Here is a 17,061-nt window from a genome sequence, read left to right as displayed (position 1 = left end):
CTGTTCCACAGTGAACACGTTCTGTTATAAGTCGACATGATGCTTTCAGATCAGGTTACGCATAGCACATTCCTCCGCCGCACCGCTCAGGTGTGTTTCTTAGGTATAGGGGCTAGTGACCCTTCTGCCTGTTAACGCTAAGCAGCACTGAACCATCTGAGTGGCCTATCAGAGTTCTCTCTGGGAACTAGTTGACTTGATCAGCATTTCTGATCTGGCTATTCTTCTGGATTGCACTTAATAAAAAAAAGTACATGGCTTTATTGCCAAATTTGCAGATGATTCGAAGATTGTTGGAGGAGAAGGTAGTGTTGAGGAAACTTGTAGGATGAAGAAGGACTTAGACAGATTAGTACAATGGGAAAAAATAGAAAAAGAAAAATACTGTTGGGAAATGTTGGTCATGCACCTTGGTAGTAGAAATAAATGTGCGGACTACTTTCTAAACGGGAAGAAAATCCAAATATTAGAAATGTAAATGGACCTGGGAGTCCTTGTGCAGAACACGCTAATGTTTAACGTGCAAGTTGAGTCGTTGGTGAGGAAGGAAAATACAATGTTAGCATTCATTTCGTGAGGTCCAGACTATAAGAGCAGGGATGTGATTCTGAAGATTTGTAAGGAACTGTTAGGGCCCCACCATGAGAACAGTGAACAGTTTTTTGCTCCTCATTTTGAAAAAAGCTGTGCTGGAATTGGAAAGATTCCAAAGGGAGTTCACAAGGATGTTTCCAGAAATGAAATGGTTATCATACAAGGAACGTTTGATGGCTCTGGGTCTGTACTCGCTGGAACTTAGAATGACGAGGACTGATCTCACTGACACCTTTCAAATGCTGATCGGGCTAAACAAAGCAGATGTGGAAAGGATGTTTTTGGCGAGAGAGTCTACGGCAAGGGGACACAGCCCCAGTATGCAGGAACCTCTATTCAAAAAAGAGATGCGGAGAAATGTCTTTAGCCAGAGGGTGAATTTGTGGAATTTGTTGCCGCATGCATCAGTGGAGGCCAGTTCGCATGTATTTATGACAGAGATTAATAGGTTCCTGATTGGACATGGCATCAAAGGTTATGGGGAGAACGCCTTGAAACTGGGTTGAGAAGGAGAGAAAAAATGAATAGCCATGATTGAATGGCGAAGAAACTCGATGGGCCAAATGACCTCATTCTGCTCCTATGTCTTTTGGTCTTATGGCCTTAAACACAAGGATTCTCAAGGCGGACTGTGCGTGCAGGCACACTGCCACTGACTGAACAGGTTTCCATACTCCTCCCAATCGTTCAATCCCCTTTGATCCTGTCCCTTCCCATTTTCTAAAATTTTAAAATATCTTGCTTTGATCCCCTCACTCTGAGTATTGATGTGCAGTATCAATACACTTCTTTCCCCGTTCATCAGGGCTTTAAAGCACACCGCTTCCTTCTCGGCAACCGACCAAATTCGTCCCCCGGAACTAATGTTATTTAGCGTCACAGAGCAGTACAACAAGGAGACAGACTTTCTGCCCAGCTAATCCGTACTGACGTTTTATTCTGCTGAGTCCGTTAACAACACATGGATCGTGACGCTCAATGCCCCTCCCATCAATGTACTTATCCAAACTTCTCTTCATTACAATGAAACCCACATCTACAACTTTTGCTGGCAGCTCGTTCCATGCTCGGACCACCCGCTGAGTGAAGGACCTTCCCCCTGTGTACTGTATGTAGACATGCAGTCTACGAATATATACATGAGGGCATACACACAGATACATATACGCTGAGGTTTCACACATGCATACGTACATACAGGCACAGGACTACTGAGGTTGGGACCATACATTTTGATTAGGGATTGGTGATACACATGGACGTGCCGGTAATTTTCGCGACTATGAGAATACGTTGGATATGTGTGTTTATTTGTCACCAAAAATATAAATTCTCTTTACATCGGCTCTGTAGAGACTCTCAAATCCAAACTCTATTTAGCGTTTATTTTCCTGGAGACAATGCTATCAATCAATATAATTTCTCAAGCTGTAAATGGCATAATTTACTTCAATATTTTGCACCTGACAGACGGTTCATTTCCTAATTACACTGGAAGAATATTGTAATTGATAAGTCACCTCACCTCTTAAGCTTCAGACACCGTTGTTGAGACAAACTAAATTCCAAAAATCTTTTGAGAACAGTGAACCAGATGCCCAGGATTATTGTTGTGAGGGCTGACTCTCTAAGTGTATAAATAATCTAACGTCTGATGGTTCTGCTTTGCCTGTGTCCACATTTGCTGTGCTAAGCGATTATTCGAGTCAGGGCTGAACACATTTCTTGAGCAACTCAGTCGAAAATTGCTTGACTTGTTGCAGGCCACTTCACATTGTCAGTTGTCTAAGGTGAAGTTCAAATTTATTTGTCATGCAACCATACATGAATACCCGCGAATACAGCTAAACGAAACGGCGTTATTCCGAGGCCAAGGCACTAAATTAGAGTACAAGCAGTCATAACATATCTGAAAAATACAGTCGGACAAAAAATTACAGTCCAAAGCCCTGAGTCCATGAATGTTACAGCCGTAACAGTCCAATAAAATACAGCTTACCTTCTGTCGAATGAACACTGGTGTGTGGGGGGTGGGGGTGTGGGGGGTGGGGGTGTGGGGGGTGTGGGTGTTGGTGGCGGGTGAAGCTCCGACTCCGATTCCTCTCTTCAGGGAGACTGCGTCTTGAGATCTAGTGCTCACTGCGACCGAGGCCACGCATCTCCCCACTGCTGTCTGCCAATAAATCAGTGATTGGGACTTGGAGCAATCTGCATTAACAATGCCGAACAGGATCTTACGATCATAAGAAAAGCGACTAAGATGATCGTTCGCTGATAGATGGCACAACTCTTTCGCGCTCCAATTCTTCCAATGTCTCTGACGCAGACAGCTGCAGGACAGGAACCAACACCAGCTCCTTCAATTTCTCCGACAACGAGCAAATGCTGGTAGTGCAAAACTGCAATATGTTAAGTTGCTTATGTCCCGCCGGCTCTTGCGATTGTGAGAGAAAAAAAAACTTTATGAAAGATACTAATACCTCTGGTTAATCTCGTATAAGCCGCTGTGATCTTGCGGTCTTCTCAAGGTCACTATTTTGCAAACCATGTCCCCTATCCTCCCGCCCTGCAGTGGGCCGACAGCCTGTGTTCTGTGGACAGTACTGTCTCTTTGCAAATCCCTCTTTAAAACTTCAAATTGATTCCTGCTTGCAAATTACATTTGTTGTCGTTTGTATACATTAACATAATTTCAGAACAGCTGAATAATCGCTTACCGTTTATGTGAATAATGTGTATTTACCACTATCCATTTCTTTATCACCTGTAAAAATGAGCCTTGTTTGACCAGGACGTTCGGGGCACTATTGCTGGGTGTGGTGAGTAGGTGGGAGGAGGCTTGAGAAAGAAGGAATTTGATAAGGAGGAGATGGATGAATTGGCCTGTTTATGGTGGAGAATGGGATATGACCTCGTGTAATAGAGTGGAAAAAGTAAAGAGACATTGAAAGTTTCCTTAATCTGACGGAAGCCAGATATGGAGGGTAAGTCTGATGTGTGGGTCACATTCTTTGCTCTCACTGATTGACAGAGAGACCGTCACACCTACCACACAAGACACACTCACAGCCTGTTACTGGAACTGGGTTTTAATATGAGCTTTAGAGGCTATTTAATGAGGTAATTAAGGACACAATCAGCAGCTTAGTGCTATGACCAGTGTCCAGAGATGGCATCCTGTCCTGGGATGTACAGGAGCTGTGGAGTCCAGTTTTGGGACAACAGCAGCACTGAATAGTTGTATCAATTGTCTGGTGAAAAACTGTTTACTGCCATTTGTAAATGGTGTGTGTAGGAGCAACGCATCTGTTTTCAGTCTGCATTGTATTCTGTGTTGCGTGTTTATTATGGTAACTAGTCACGTGAGTGCGGGCGTGGTAAAAGCGAAGAGAGTAAGTTATGAATTCGTACTTTGTTCTGGGCAGTTTTGAGCCAGGGACACGCTGATGCCATATCTTTTGTTGACCGATTCGTTGCAGTTTAACTTACAATTAATTATGCTGAAATTTCATAGCCTAAAGATTGTATGTTGTTGATAAATGATCGAAAAATATCTTCGACATTTTGGAAAGTCATTATTGGAGTGAAGGAGGCGCTGTCATGGTTCGGATCGGTTCCCCTTTAAATTTAGTTAGGTTGCGTTATGATCCGGATCATTGACTCATTGTTCCCTTCTAATTCCGTTTCACGTGTCCCTTGAGCTTGGTCATTAAGGTAATCTGCTCTCGACCCTAACCGGCAGTTTATAAGCCCCTGGTTTTAGCAGTTCGGAGCGAGAGTGCTATGACTACGTCGCTATTAGCTAGTCGCGGTCGCTACCACAGACCAGAGTTATCTAGCCCGCATCGGAGTGCAGGCAATTCGCCTTCCTTCGCCAGAGTGGGTCCGGGCAAGGTCAAACTGCCAGGGGTGAGTTGAAGGTGGAGTCCTGGCTCGATGTTATGTCCAGTGTCCGTGTCTATCCCTCGAAGAAGTGTCCCAGCTCGGTGCCCGAGTTGAAGAAGGAGTCCTGGCTCGACGTTCATGCGCAGTGTCCGTGTCTGTACCTCGAAGAAGAGTCCGGCTCGGTGCCTGAATTGAAGGCAGAGTCCTAGCTCGACGTACCAGTCCCATATTTGGGAGTCCACGTTTCTGGCTGCGGCAATCCATGGTGTCAACGTTTCTGGCTGCGGTGATCCATGGTGTCAACGTTTCTGGCTGCGGCGATCCTTGGTGTCAACATTTCTGGCTGCGGCGATCCATGGTGTCCACGTTCTGGCTGCGGCAATCCATGGTGTCCACGTTTCTGGCTGCGGCGATTCAAGGTCCTAGTCTCTAAGTCCAATGTCCGCGACGATCCAAGTTCCCAATGTCCAAGTCCAAGGACCGCGGCGGTCCAATTCCAGTGTCCAAGTCCAACGTCCGTGGCGATCCAAGTTCCCAGTTTCCAAGTCCAAGGTCCGCGGCGGTCCATGTTTCCAATGTCTAAGTCATGGCAGCGGCGAGCCAAGTTCCCAGTTTCCAAGTCCAAGGTCCGCGGCGATCAGGTCCCTAGTCTCCTAGTCCAATGTCCGTGTTCCTCTTTGTCCTCCTCAATTTTCCGGTTCTCTGTGTAGCGAGTAATAAACGCTATTTTTATTGAACTTTGAAAAGACGTGCTTGTGTCCTGCTTGTGGGTCCTCTCCCAGCACCCTTGCCCCCACCTTGTGGCAGAACACTCTCGTCAAACATGGACCCAGCAGGCACAAACACTTTTTTTCCCCAAACTCTCGCTAGCCAGAATCCCGCACAGTTTCAACTTAGAAATTCATGAAAGAGACTCAGGCCCAGCTACCATTTTAGGAGGAATTCGGTCAAGGTTTTATCGTTCTGTTTTATCGTTCATGAAGCAGAAACCTGTCAGCCACCGAAAGATCCAGCGATGCGCATGCGCCGCAGAAATGGCGGCGGCTCTAGCGCTCTTCAGCTGAAAGTCCCTCGGAGCCCTGGTACGGATCGTGGGGCTGAGAAACTAGAAACGGACCGAGGCTGTCCTGGGGTGCAGGACCAGTGTGGTAGGAGCTCACTGTAATAGCCCCTCAATCGCGTTTCAGACGCCGGTAATTAATTTCCGCCCGGAGGCCCCTCCACCCCGCTGCCAAACCTTGTGAGCCCCTCGTCTGCTGAGCGCATGCGTGATATTTGGGCGTACTCAACCTCTACACATGCTAATGTGAGTAAGCAGGAGAAAATCTGCAGATACGAAATCCAAAGCAACACGCACACAAAATGCTGGAGGAACTCAGGGGGGCAGGCAGCAACTATGGAGAGGATTGAACAGTCGGCGTTTCAGACCAAGACCTTTCTTCAGGACTGGAATGAAGGGAGGGATAAGAATGTGGAGGAGGTGAGATAATAGTGTTAACAGAAACGCGGACAGGACAGTCCCTACTGGGTCTCCAGTACCACTCACCATCACTTCCGGCAGAGAACGACACGGCAGTGCAAACTGGGGTCTATCTGTCAGGAAGGCAGTAATCTAGGCGTTAGCTTGTCTCCACCCATACTTTGCAGGTTCTTGCTCTGAAGACGTGGCTGGATTGTATTGAAGGCTCTAGCGAAATGAAAAAAAGTGATTCTCACAATCCCACGAGCATCATCCAGGTGGGAGTGAGCTCGCGGCAACAGGTAGATGATCGTATCATCCACACCCTCATTAAGTTGGTAGGGAAACTCTAGAGGGTCTAGGGTAAGTCAGGACCAGCCTCTCCAGTACCGTCATCACATGAGATGTGAGGCCAATTGGTCTGTCGTCGTTAAGTTCAGATGCAGTCGCGTTATTGATCAAAGGAACCAAGCAGGAAGTCATCCACAGCACTGGTATCTTTTCCTGACTCAGTCTCAGATTGTAAATGTGTGACAAAGTAACTGAGAGCGGGCTCGTACAGGCCTTCAGTACCCAGGGGTGATATCGACAGGGTCAGCAGATGTAGTCTCTCTGGCTGTCTCCTACCCTGACCTGCAGTCACTGTCAGACCGGATACTCCAAGCTACTCACACTCTAAGATGGCGTGGCGCTAGTGGCAGCTTGTTGCAGCAGCTTCTGCGTTTAGCCATTTTGCAAATTATTTGAAGATATTTTTATATTTTTTGTATGTTATTGTGTGCCAGGACCATTTGTGATGGTGGTCTTCTATGTGGATGTCGTGCCTGGATGCTTGAATTGTGCCCAGTTGGAAGACGAGGTCTTCCTCCTCCGACCAGTATTGAGCCTTGCTATAACACTCTAATACCAGAGGTCACTATTCAGACTAAAACAATTTCAGCTGTTTTTCATCCATTAACGACCTTTGCAGAATTTTGACAGCGCGGAAAAGGCAAAAGGTTTGTTTGTGGGAATGTCAAACACAACAGCACGTCAGCTCTGCTGTGGTTGTCAGTTCACCAGCACTTGAATGGCTCCAGTCCTCGTATGTGGAGGAGGAGATGCTGGAGAAGACAGCACACCAGTTGTGGCAAGGAGAACCAGAATATGTCTGCACGTTCATAATCAGACGGGATGGTTGGTAGAGATGTGATGTCATTCGCGGTCTCTCATTTTTTTAGGGATTCATTAGGCCATTGTACCTGCAGATACACCAGCAAGTTCACACTGGGGAGAAGCCGTTCGCCTGCGCCGTGCGTGCGAAAGGATTCATCCAAATATCTGACCTCAGAAATACCTGAGTGGTCAGACTTTGGAGAGCCTGTTCAACTGCTCAGAGTGTGGGAAGGGTACATTCAGTTACCCGAGCTACTGAAACACCAGCCACTACACGCAGGGGTATCAGCTGCGCACCTGTTCGGAGACTGAGCAGAGTTTCATTCAGTTAACGCACCTTGAGACGCTCCAGTGGGTTCACAATAAGTAGAGGCCATACTTCTGACCTGAGTGAGCACAGGGATTTACTCAGTCAACCCACCTGCTGAAACTCCAGTACCTTCACACCAGGAAGTTCAAGTAAGCTGTCTGTTAAATATTTAAACATGATGGTGACTAAATCAAGTTGTGAGTTGACGAGGGGCTGTTAATGTCAGATTCTGCAGATTTTGCAGCAGCTCCTCACACCCAGGACTGAACCCTGGTCACTCAGCATTTCAGGGATTTGTTTAAACAGAACTCCATAAGATATAGGAGCACATAAAACCATTCGGCCCATTGAGTCTGCACTGTCATTTCATCAGGGCTCAATGCCAGATCATTCCTAAACACCCAATCCGCAATAGCTGATCTCCAGTGGGATCAAACAACAGCTGCTCGAAACAAACATCTCGTAGGTAGTCTACAAATTCCCCTCTTGGTAACGAACAGCAACCTGATTTTTACAATTGGTATCCCCTATGACTATCGTTACTTTATATTATTATCACCAAACTATTGTTAATAGAGCGTACGATCATCACAGCGATATTTGATTCTGCGCTTCGCGCTCCATGAAGTACAAATCGATGTAAATATGCCCCTTTGACTTGCATTTTCTGTCTCCCGTTGTAATTCGAAGACCACATCATTATGACTGTTGGGGGTCTGTATAAAATCTCCCTCAGGGTCTCATTACACTTAAAGTTTCTTCGCTCTATCCACAGAAAATCTATATCTTCTGATCCTATGTCGCCTCTTTGTTTTAATGATTTGATTTCATTTTTAACAGCAGAGCCACCCATCCCATTTGCCCACCTACCTGTCCTTTTGATAGAATGATTCCCCTTGGCCGTTAAGCTCCTAGTTATAATCTTCTGTCAGCCACCATAGTGTGATGGACACAATTCACACCGGGCTACTCTGTTATTCTGTATTCTGCGCACATTCAAATGTAACACCTTCAGTCATGCATTTATCTCCTTATCGATGTTGTCCAATTTTAACGCTACAACTCATTCCGTTGACTGTAATTTTGCCCTGACAATAGCCTCTATTTGCTAGTACTCTCACAGGACAGTACGTCTGTTTGCCAAGCAACTAGCTCACCCTCAGCACTATCACTCCGGTTCCCATCCCTCTGACAAATTATTTTAAACACTAGTTCTAACAACCCTGCCCACAAGCATATTGGACCCTGCCAGGTTCAGGTATAACCCATCCCCTTTGTACAAATCGTCCCATCCCCAGAAGAGTCCCAATTATCCAGAAATCTTATCCAATGCCACTGCATCAGTTCCTCAGCCACACATTCATCTGTCGAATCATCCTATTCTTACCCTCACTGACATATGGCACAGGCAGCAAACGGAAGAGTACTGACCTGGAGAACCTGCTTTTAAGCTTTCTACCCAGCTACCTAAAATGTCTCTTCAGGATCTCCTCATGTTCCCTACCCATGTAATTAATGCTGATGTGTTCCAAGATTTCTGGCTGCTCAGCCTCCACCTTCAGAATGCTGTAGGCATGATCGGAGACATCTCTGAGTATGGCACCTGCCAGGTCCCATTAGAGTATCTCTCCGGCGTTCACGGAACCTCATCTCCTTTCCTCTGACAATGGAATTTCCGATCACTACTGCAGTTTTCAACACTTCGGTTCTCTTCCGAGTCACGACACCAAAGAGTTCCCGAGACCTGGTCACTCATGTGTAGCCTGTATGGCCTGACATTGTGCCTGCGGAATGTTAACTAGTTTTGCTGGAATCTGGATATGGAAACGGATATGGACTTGGACTATGGAATGTGGACATTCTGGATGTGGAAGTGGATATGGACTTGGACCATGGACAGTGGACATTCTGGATATGGAAATGGATATGGTCTTAGACCATGGTTTGCGGACATTCTGGATATGGAAGTGGATATGGACAGACTATGGACTGTGGACATTCTAGATATGGAAGTGGATATGGACTTGGACTATGGACAATGTTCAGTCTTAAAGTTTGTATATATTCTGTGCCTTCCACCCCAACATTCTCGTTTTCTTTGTGCGGGGGAGGGGGATTTGGGTGTCGATGTGCCTGTTCCATTGATCTTTTTTCGTGCGGAAAATTGGAATTGGGAAAATGGGCTGCCGTTCGTTTCTTTCTTGGTTTTGTGGCTATCTGGAGAAGAACTTCCAGATAGCGTTTGAACTTTTGTGTTCCCTTTCACTGATTGGACGCCATTCAACGAATATTGAGATCTGTGACAAATAAATCAGTTCTATTTCAAACCCTCTGTCCCTGTTGCTTACCTTGTGGTCTGTGTCAAGTAAATTAGTTCTGTTTTAAATCCTGTGTCCCTGGTGCTTACTGTCTCCGCAACACGCCGGCTGTACAGTGGAGAGTTCACTCAGTCCAGCTGGTCCCTGCTCGTGTTCCTATTCTATATCAGTACTTTCAAATCCATCCCTGCTGTTCACTCTCCCTCTCCCCGTGATGACCAACTGTAAATGATCACGGCTCTGTGGGTGAAGCGGCTTAATTTGAATTTCCTGGAAAGATTTCCTCAAACTGCAAAAGACGACGAATTCTCTGGGGGTTTGTCCCAAATATTCCTCATTCCTTGGGGCCCTGGGTCAAAGAAGAATGTCATGTGTGGTTGTCCCTTCCCTGTTCTTCTCACTGATTTCAAAGGGCTGTGCTTCAGCTGGGTTGGTGCAATATAAGGTCTTCACAAACTATGACAGCAGAATGGTGGGTAAATCTTCGATGGGTCAGAATCGAAAGAGGAGCCAGCACAAATGAGGGTTTTGGTGAAGAGGAGGGAATCAGACCAGGATGATGTGACCACAAGTGAAAGATCGGCTACATTAGGAAACTGATTGTTTCAAAAAATAGGTTTATTTCTGTAAACTGCTGGAGAACCTCAGCGTGTAGGGAGCATCTATGGAGAGGAATAAATATTCGACCTTTTAGGCTGAGACTCTTCACTATGCCAACGCGGTATGTACCTGTGCTTAGATGCTGCCTGAGCTACTGAATTCCTGCAGTACGTCGTGTGTGTTGCGCTACAATTTATTTCCAGCGTCTGCAAGTTATCTTGTTTTTAATATCTGCATTTGCAAGTGGGTTGAATTTTGACAGTTGTAAAATGGTATACCCATTGATATTGAGTGCATTGTTTGTGAGATCTTGCTGCGTTAAGGTAGGTGCTGAGTTTTCTACATAAAAAACTTTGACTGCTATTGAGGCACATGGCGTTCAATTTGCTACGCTGATCTTGTAGAAATTGTTAAAAGCATCCTCCTTACCCAGAATCCTCCACGATTCAGGAAAACAAATGCGCATGCGTATGGTTTACACTCCCTGCCCCTGAATCGGACATGCGCTCAGTAGATGAAACAACTTGACAGGTTCGGCAACTCACACAAATTGCGGAGGAATTAGCAGCTCAGGCAAAATCTACGGAAAAGAATAAACAGTCGGCGTTTCGGGCTGAGACCCTTCTAAACTATCGGTGGTTTTGATTCTAAAAAAATCGGTGGCAGGAAGAGCGTAGCTCCAGGCGGGGATTTTATCGGCACCGGAGAACTATACCTGAGGGACAATTATTGCGAGTTCCAGACGCACCGTGCCTCCACACCCGGGGACAGTCGCGGTCCTATCGCGCTCCCTCAGATTTACTATCTCTACCCAGGCACTGGGGAGATTCTTACAGATCAGCGAATGCGGGCGATAGATGGATCTCCCTTTCCTCGGGCCTTCTGGGTATTGAGGCAGCCATGACTGACACTATCGAGCGTGCTTGGAACGACGGGCGGGAGGAATGGGAGCGGATAGATCTTCTAGACACTACTGAGCTTCAGCTATCTCATTACACGTCTTAGAAACTCGGTAGAAAATATAGTCTGTACTTAATCTCAAAAGAAGTGTCTACCGTGCAATCAATGAACATATCAAATAGAGCTGCAGAGAACGAAAGAACAAAACTTTTCCATCAGATTTACTTCATGAGAAAATCACCTTTGTACTGTCTCCTTTGGTTCTGGACCTATCTATACGTGGGAAATGTTTTGTACCATTCTCTCTGGGTACAAGTGATATCAAACACCTTTGTACTGGACAAGTGACCTGTAGCTCTCACGTTATAAACATGCCAGGCTCCAATGAGAAAGATTACTGTCCTCCCTGTTATATTCATTGGCATCACCATCGATGAGTTCATCACCGTCAGTCAAGGTGCGGAGGGGCTGGGGATCAGAGACTTTGATAGTCAGTCCAGATGCCTGCACCATGCCTAGCAGGAAGATGACTTCTTCCCACATGCTGGGTTGAACCTCACTGTAACAGTGTACTGTCAGAGATCAGCATAGAGACTAAAATCATTTATTTTGAAATAAGATTTAGGAGCAGAATTGTCCATTGAGTCTGCTCCACCAGTTCATCATGGCTGACCATTATCCCTCTCAGCTCCAATCTCCTGACTACTCCCCGTATCACCTCATGCCCTCACTAATTAATAATCCATCATCCCCTGCCTTAAATACACCCATTCACTTGGTCTCTGCAGCCTCCTGTGGCAACGAACTCCACAGATTCTGCACTCTCAGGCTAAAGTGATTCCTTCTCACCTCCTTTCTAAAAGGGCATCCCTGCATTTTGTTGCTCTTCCCTCTAGTCTTAGACACCCCATAACAGGAAACATCCTCTCCAAATCCACTCTGGTGCCACTATTCCATATTGAATAGGCTTCAGTGAGGACCTCCATCTAAACGCCAGAAAGTAGAGGCCCTGAGCCATCAAATACTCCGCGTTATGACAAGCCTTTCAAATCCAGAAACATTTCCATGAACCACGGTTGATCACTGTCCAATGTCAGAACATCCTTTCTTAGATAAGGGGTCTAAAACCGCTCACAATACTTCGACTGAGGCCTCAACTGTGCTTAATGAAGCCTCAACAGCGCACTCTTGCTTTAATATTTCGGTCCTCTTGAAAAGAATGCGAACATGCCTGCAGGGATCGGTGTCTCGAGACTTTCAGGCCTGCCAAAGGGTTTCAACAGTCCTGCTGAAAAGCTTTGGCCCATGACGTTAACTGGACTCTTTTCCGTAGATGTTGTCTGGCCTGCTGAGTTTCTACAACATTTTGTGTGTGTTGCTCGGATTTCTATCATCTGCTGATTTTCTCTTGTCTGTGATAGGATGCCTTTGTCAATCCTGTCCCAGGTTAAAAACGGCAACATAATTTTGTACAAGGATCTCAAAGACTACAGCTCGTCAGTTATGCTGTCTCTGTCCTTATATTTAAGGAGTGACCAAATAGTTCCATTGTGACACCAATACATCAGTTGTTGATCCTTGGAGATGAAGAAGTATCTCATCCCAGTTGGAAACGTGTTTTGTGTCTGACATGAAGTTTTGTGTTGTAGCTCAGTGAAATCCACTGGAACCGGGGTGTTGAAAACACACCAGCATATGGTCACTGGAGTTCAGTTCTTCAGGTGTATTAATTGTACATCTGACTTGATGAATTGACAGGAAACTGTGGGAAATCATTCGCTCACTCATCCCACCTGCAGACATACCTTCACGTTCTCATTGAAGAGAGGCCGTTCACCTGCTCAAATTGTGGGAAGGAATTCACTCGGTCACCCAGACTACAGACACACCAGACAGTTCACACAGGGGAGATACTATAGCTCTGCTTTGATTGTGGGAACGGTTTCACATGGTTATCTAACCTAGTGGCAAACCAGTCAGCTCACAGTGGGGAGAGACCATTCACCTGCTCAGACTGTAGGAAGGGGTTTACCCGGTCATCTGAACTGAACTGAAGATACACCAGCGAATTCACATTGGGGAGAGGTTGTTCCCCTGATCAGTCTGTGGGAAGTGGTTTCCTAGGTGATAGAACTGAGGCGACATCATAGAATTCACACGGGAGAGGCGTTTCACTTGCTAAGAATGTGGGAAGGGTTTTTTTTCGGTCAACGGAACTGAATTCACTTTGGTGAAAGGTTGTTCAGCTGCGCAGACTGTTGGAGGGGATTCACTCAGATATCTGATCTACTGATACACCAGCGAGTTCAAACAAGGGAGAGGACATTCATCTGCTCTGAATGTGGGAAGAGATTCACTCAGCCGACCTACAGACACATCAGTGACTTCACACTGGGGTGAGGCCATTCACTTGTTCTAAATCGGGAAGAGATTCACTCAGTCATCGACGTTTTAGTGTACAGCCAATCTCACAGTAGAGAAAAGGTTTAAATTGCATGCTGGCTATTGAAACATCGTGGTTACTGAATCCATCGTGAAGTTGAAAAGCCATTGTTGGTGTTGACCTCTGCAATTATTGTTACTGTTCATCAGACCCAGTTTTGTACCCTGGTCGCTGGACATGGGAGCATATTTCTATTGTGTATTTTACAAAATCAAAATCCTTGGAAACAATCTGCCACTCAGATGGGGAACCAGGACACTAGTCACGTGATTATAGATTGCATGGTCCACCCAGAGTGAAGTTTTGTGTTCTGAGTGCACGGCTTGTCCTGGGCCCAGAAACAGAGCTGAAAGTTAGTGGTTTGTTTTATATAAACACAATCTGAGCTCCACATTGAATTAACATCACAGAAGATTCAAACTCCATCAAGCAATCTGCTTGTGCACTTTACTGTCGGTGGGTTTAAGTCCAAAAACTATCCACGTTGGGTTCTGGTGAGACCAGACCTGAACACCCAACATGACTCAACAGCGAGCAGTAACGTCATCTGGACCTTGGAATTAGTGCCAGAGATGTCATGGCATGGTCCAACTAAACAAGAGAATGGTGAAAACGCACTCGGATTACTGTGCGGAATTCTGGTTACCTGGTGGCAGCAAGGATGGCATTAAGCTAGAAATGGTGCCGACAAATTTCATTATGATGTTGTCAGAACTACGTCTTGAATGATATCGGTGGACCCCGTCAGGATATCAGGGGAGCTCGTCAGGATATCAGAGGAACCCACTAGGGTGTCAGAGGAGCCCGTTGGGTTCTGAGGATTCTGAGGAGGATTCTGAGGATTCTGTCGATAAGTTTGGATGAGCCAGTTTGGGTGCAGATGAGTGTCCTGACTGCAGGCTGTGCTGACAGCTACATGAAAGCATCGGAGATTGTCCTGGGCATTTAATTTGCGATCACAAGACTGCGGGACAGTGATAATATCAATTGCCACAAGCCTATTACCCCTGTCTGGTGAGGGGACAGCCGATGTTGGATCTAAATAGCCTCAGATGTTGTGAGAACTAGGCATCAGGCTTCGGTCGTGCCTTCTGCTGCAGACCAGGTGATGGTCTGAAAGCGCTACAGTATGGTTGAGCTGGGTTTCGGCTGGGGCCTGACCTATCATATTAGCGCTGCCCTCTTGTGTTCCAGCGGTGGAATGACGGGCGAGATTGCTTGGCTCTACACACTGTCGAGAGACTGTATCGTCGATTGCTGGACCATGTCACTCAGGGTTATGGGCGATAAGCTATTTTTCAGTGAATATGTTGCTTTCCTCTATATTTTGGGTTAAGATACTCGCTATTACTCAATGTTTGCTTGCTATTTTCAATGTTTTACACATTGGCCACAGAGGAGAGCTGCTTCATTTATAGAAACATAGAAAATCTCCAGCCCACAAAGCAGTGCCGAACATGTCCTTACCTAAGAATTTACCTAGTGTTACCCATATCCCTCTATTTTTCTAAGCTCCATTTACCTATCTAGGAGTCTCTTAAAAGACCCTATCGTATCCAACTCCACCACCAACGCCGGTAATGCATTCCACGCATTCACCACTCTCTACATAGAAAAATACCCCTGACATCTCCTCTGTACCCACTTCCAAGCACCTTAAAACTGTGCTCTTTCGTGCTAGCCATTTCAGCCCTGGGAAAAAGCCTCTGAGTATCCACATGATCAATGTGTTTCATCGTCTAACATGCTATTCGGTCACCTCTCATCCGCCATTGCTCCAAGAAGAAAAGGCCGAGTTCACTCAACTAATCTCATGAGGCATGCTCTCCAATCCAGGCAACGTTCTTGTAAATCTCCTCTGCACCCTTTTATGGTTTCCACATCCTTCCTGTAGTGAGGCGACCAGAACTTAATTGAGCATAGTACTCCAAGTGGGGGCTGACCAGGGTCCGATATAGCTGCAACATTACCACTCAGTACCTGAACTCAATCCCATGATTGATGAAGGCTAATTCACAGTATGCCTTCTTAACATCAGAGTCAACCTGCACTGCAGCTTTGAGTGTCCTATGGACCACAAGATCCCTCTGATTCTCAACACTACCAAGAGTTTTACCATTAATACTATATTCTGGCATCATATTTGACCTACCAAAATGAACCACCTAACACGTATCTGCTTTGAACTCCATTTGCCAATTCTCAGCCTATTTTTTTGCATCCTATCAATGCCCCACTGTAATCTCTGACAGCCCTTCATTGTCATAAGGTGGGGTTTGGGAATGGACCCAAATGCAAGACACAGGCACTGAAGTACTAGGGAAAGTGGGACCTGGACGAGGAACTAGGAACCTAGATAAGGACTCCGATCCAGAGACTGGACAGGTACCCGGAAACTGGGTCTTGACTCGGGCTCAGACTCCGGATCCAGGCGAGGACTGGACCTGGCAAGGCAACAGCACTGGACCTGGGGGAAGGACGCGAGACTCCAGGGCTGGACGAGGACATGAAGCTCAGACTTGGTCTTTGTCGAGGGAGAGCAAAACAGAAGCGGGGAGAGGCGTAGCTGGACACGGACACTAGCCCTGGATGAGACCAGGACTCAGGGCCTGGGCTACGACTTGGACTTGGACACGGACTGGAACTTCCTCGGAGCCTTAGACACGGACTGAAAACGCCTCGGAGCCTTCGACATGACCACAGGAACACAGAACCTTGGACTTGAGCACGGTAACACAGAGCCTTTGAGTTGAGCAAAGGAACACAGAGCCTTGGACCAGAGCACGGGAACACTGATCCTTGGACTGGAGCACAGGAAAACAGAACACAGAGCCAGGGTCCCTCCTTGATAACAGGACATAGGGCCTGAGCTTTATACAGAGTCAGGCCCCTTTCTTGGGGACACGACATAGTGCCGGGACTCATACACGGAAAAGATTACCAGGACCACTCCGTGGGAGCAGGACGTAGGGCCAGGGTTTTACACAGATTCAGGGCCCCTCCTTGGGGACAGGACATAGGGCCGGGGCTCATACTCGAACACTAAACACGGGGACATAAATAAACAGTTCCAATCTCAACGATCGATAGTTCCCTCTGTTGGAGTGGCATGGGTCTGGACTCACTCCGGCGGCTGAACTAGACGGCAATAGAGGCCGGGACGCAGGCGAGGTTGCAGGGCAAGGCTTCAGCCAATGGCGACAGAAAGAAGGGGAATGGAAAGGAATAGTCTAGCCTCAGGGTAACGGCTTACCCAACGGAGGCAAGGACAGGAAGGGTCAGATACAACCGCAGGGTAACGGCAAAGACGTCCTGACTTACCCCACAGAGACTGAAACACGAACAAGCACCTACACTCGAGCTGAGGGCCACTTATATTCTCGGCCGCAAGAAGAGA

The sequence above is a fragment of the Hemitrygon akajei genome, chromosome 7 (assembly GCF_048418815.1).
Source record: "Hemitrygon akajei chromosome 7, sHemAka1.3, whole genome shotgun sequence".
Taxonomy (NCBI): domain Eukaryota; kingdom Metazoa; phylum Chordata; class Chondrichthyes; order Myliobatiformes; family Dasyatidae; genus Hemitrygon; species Hemitrygon akajei.
This window is presented reverse-complemented; position numbering follows the sequence as displayed.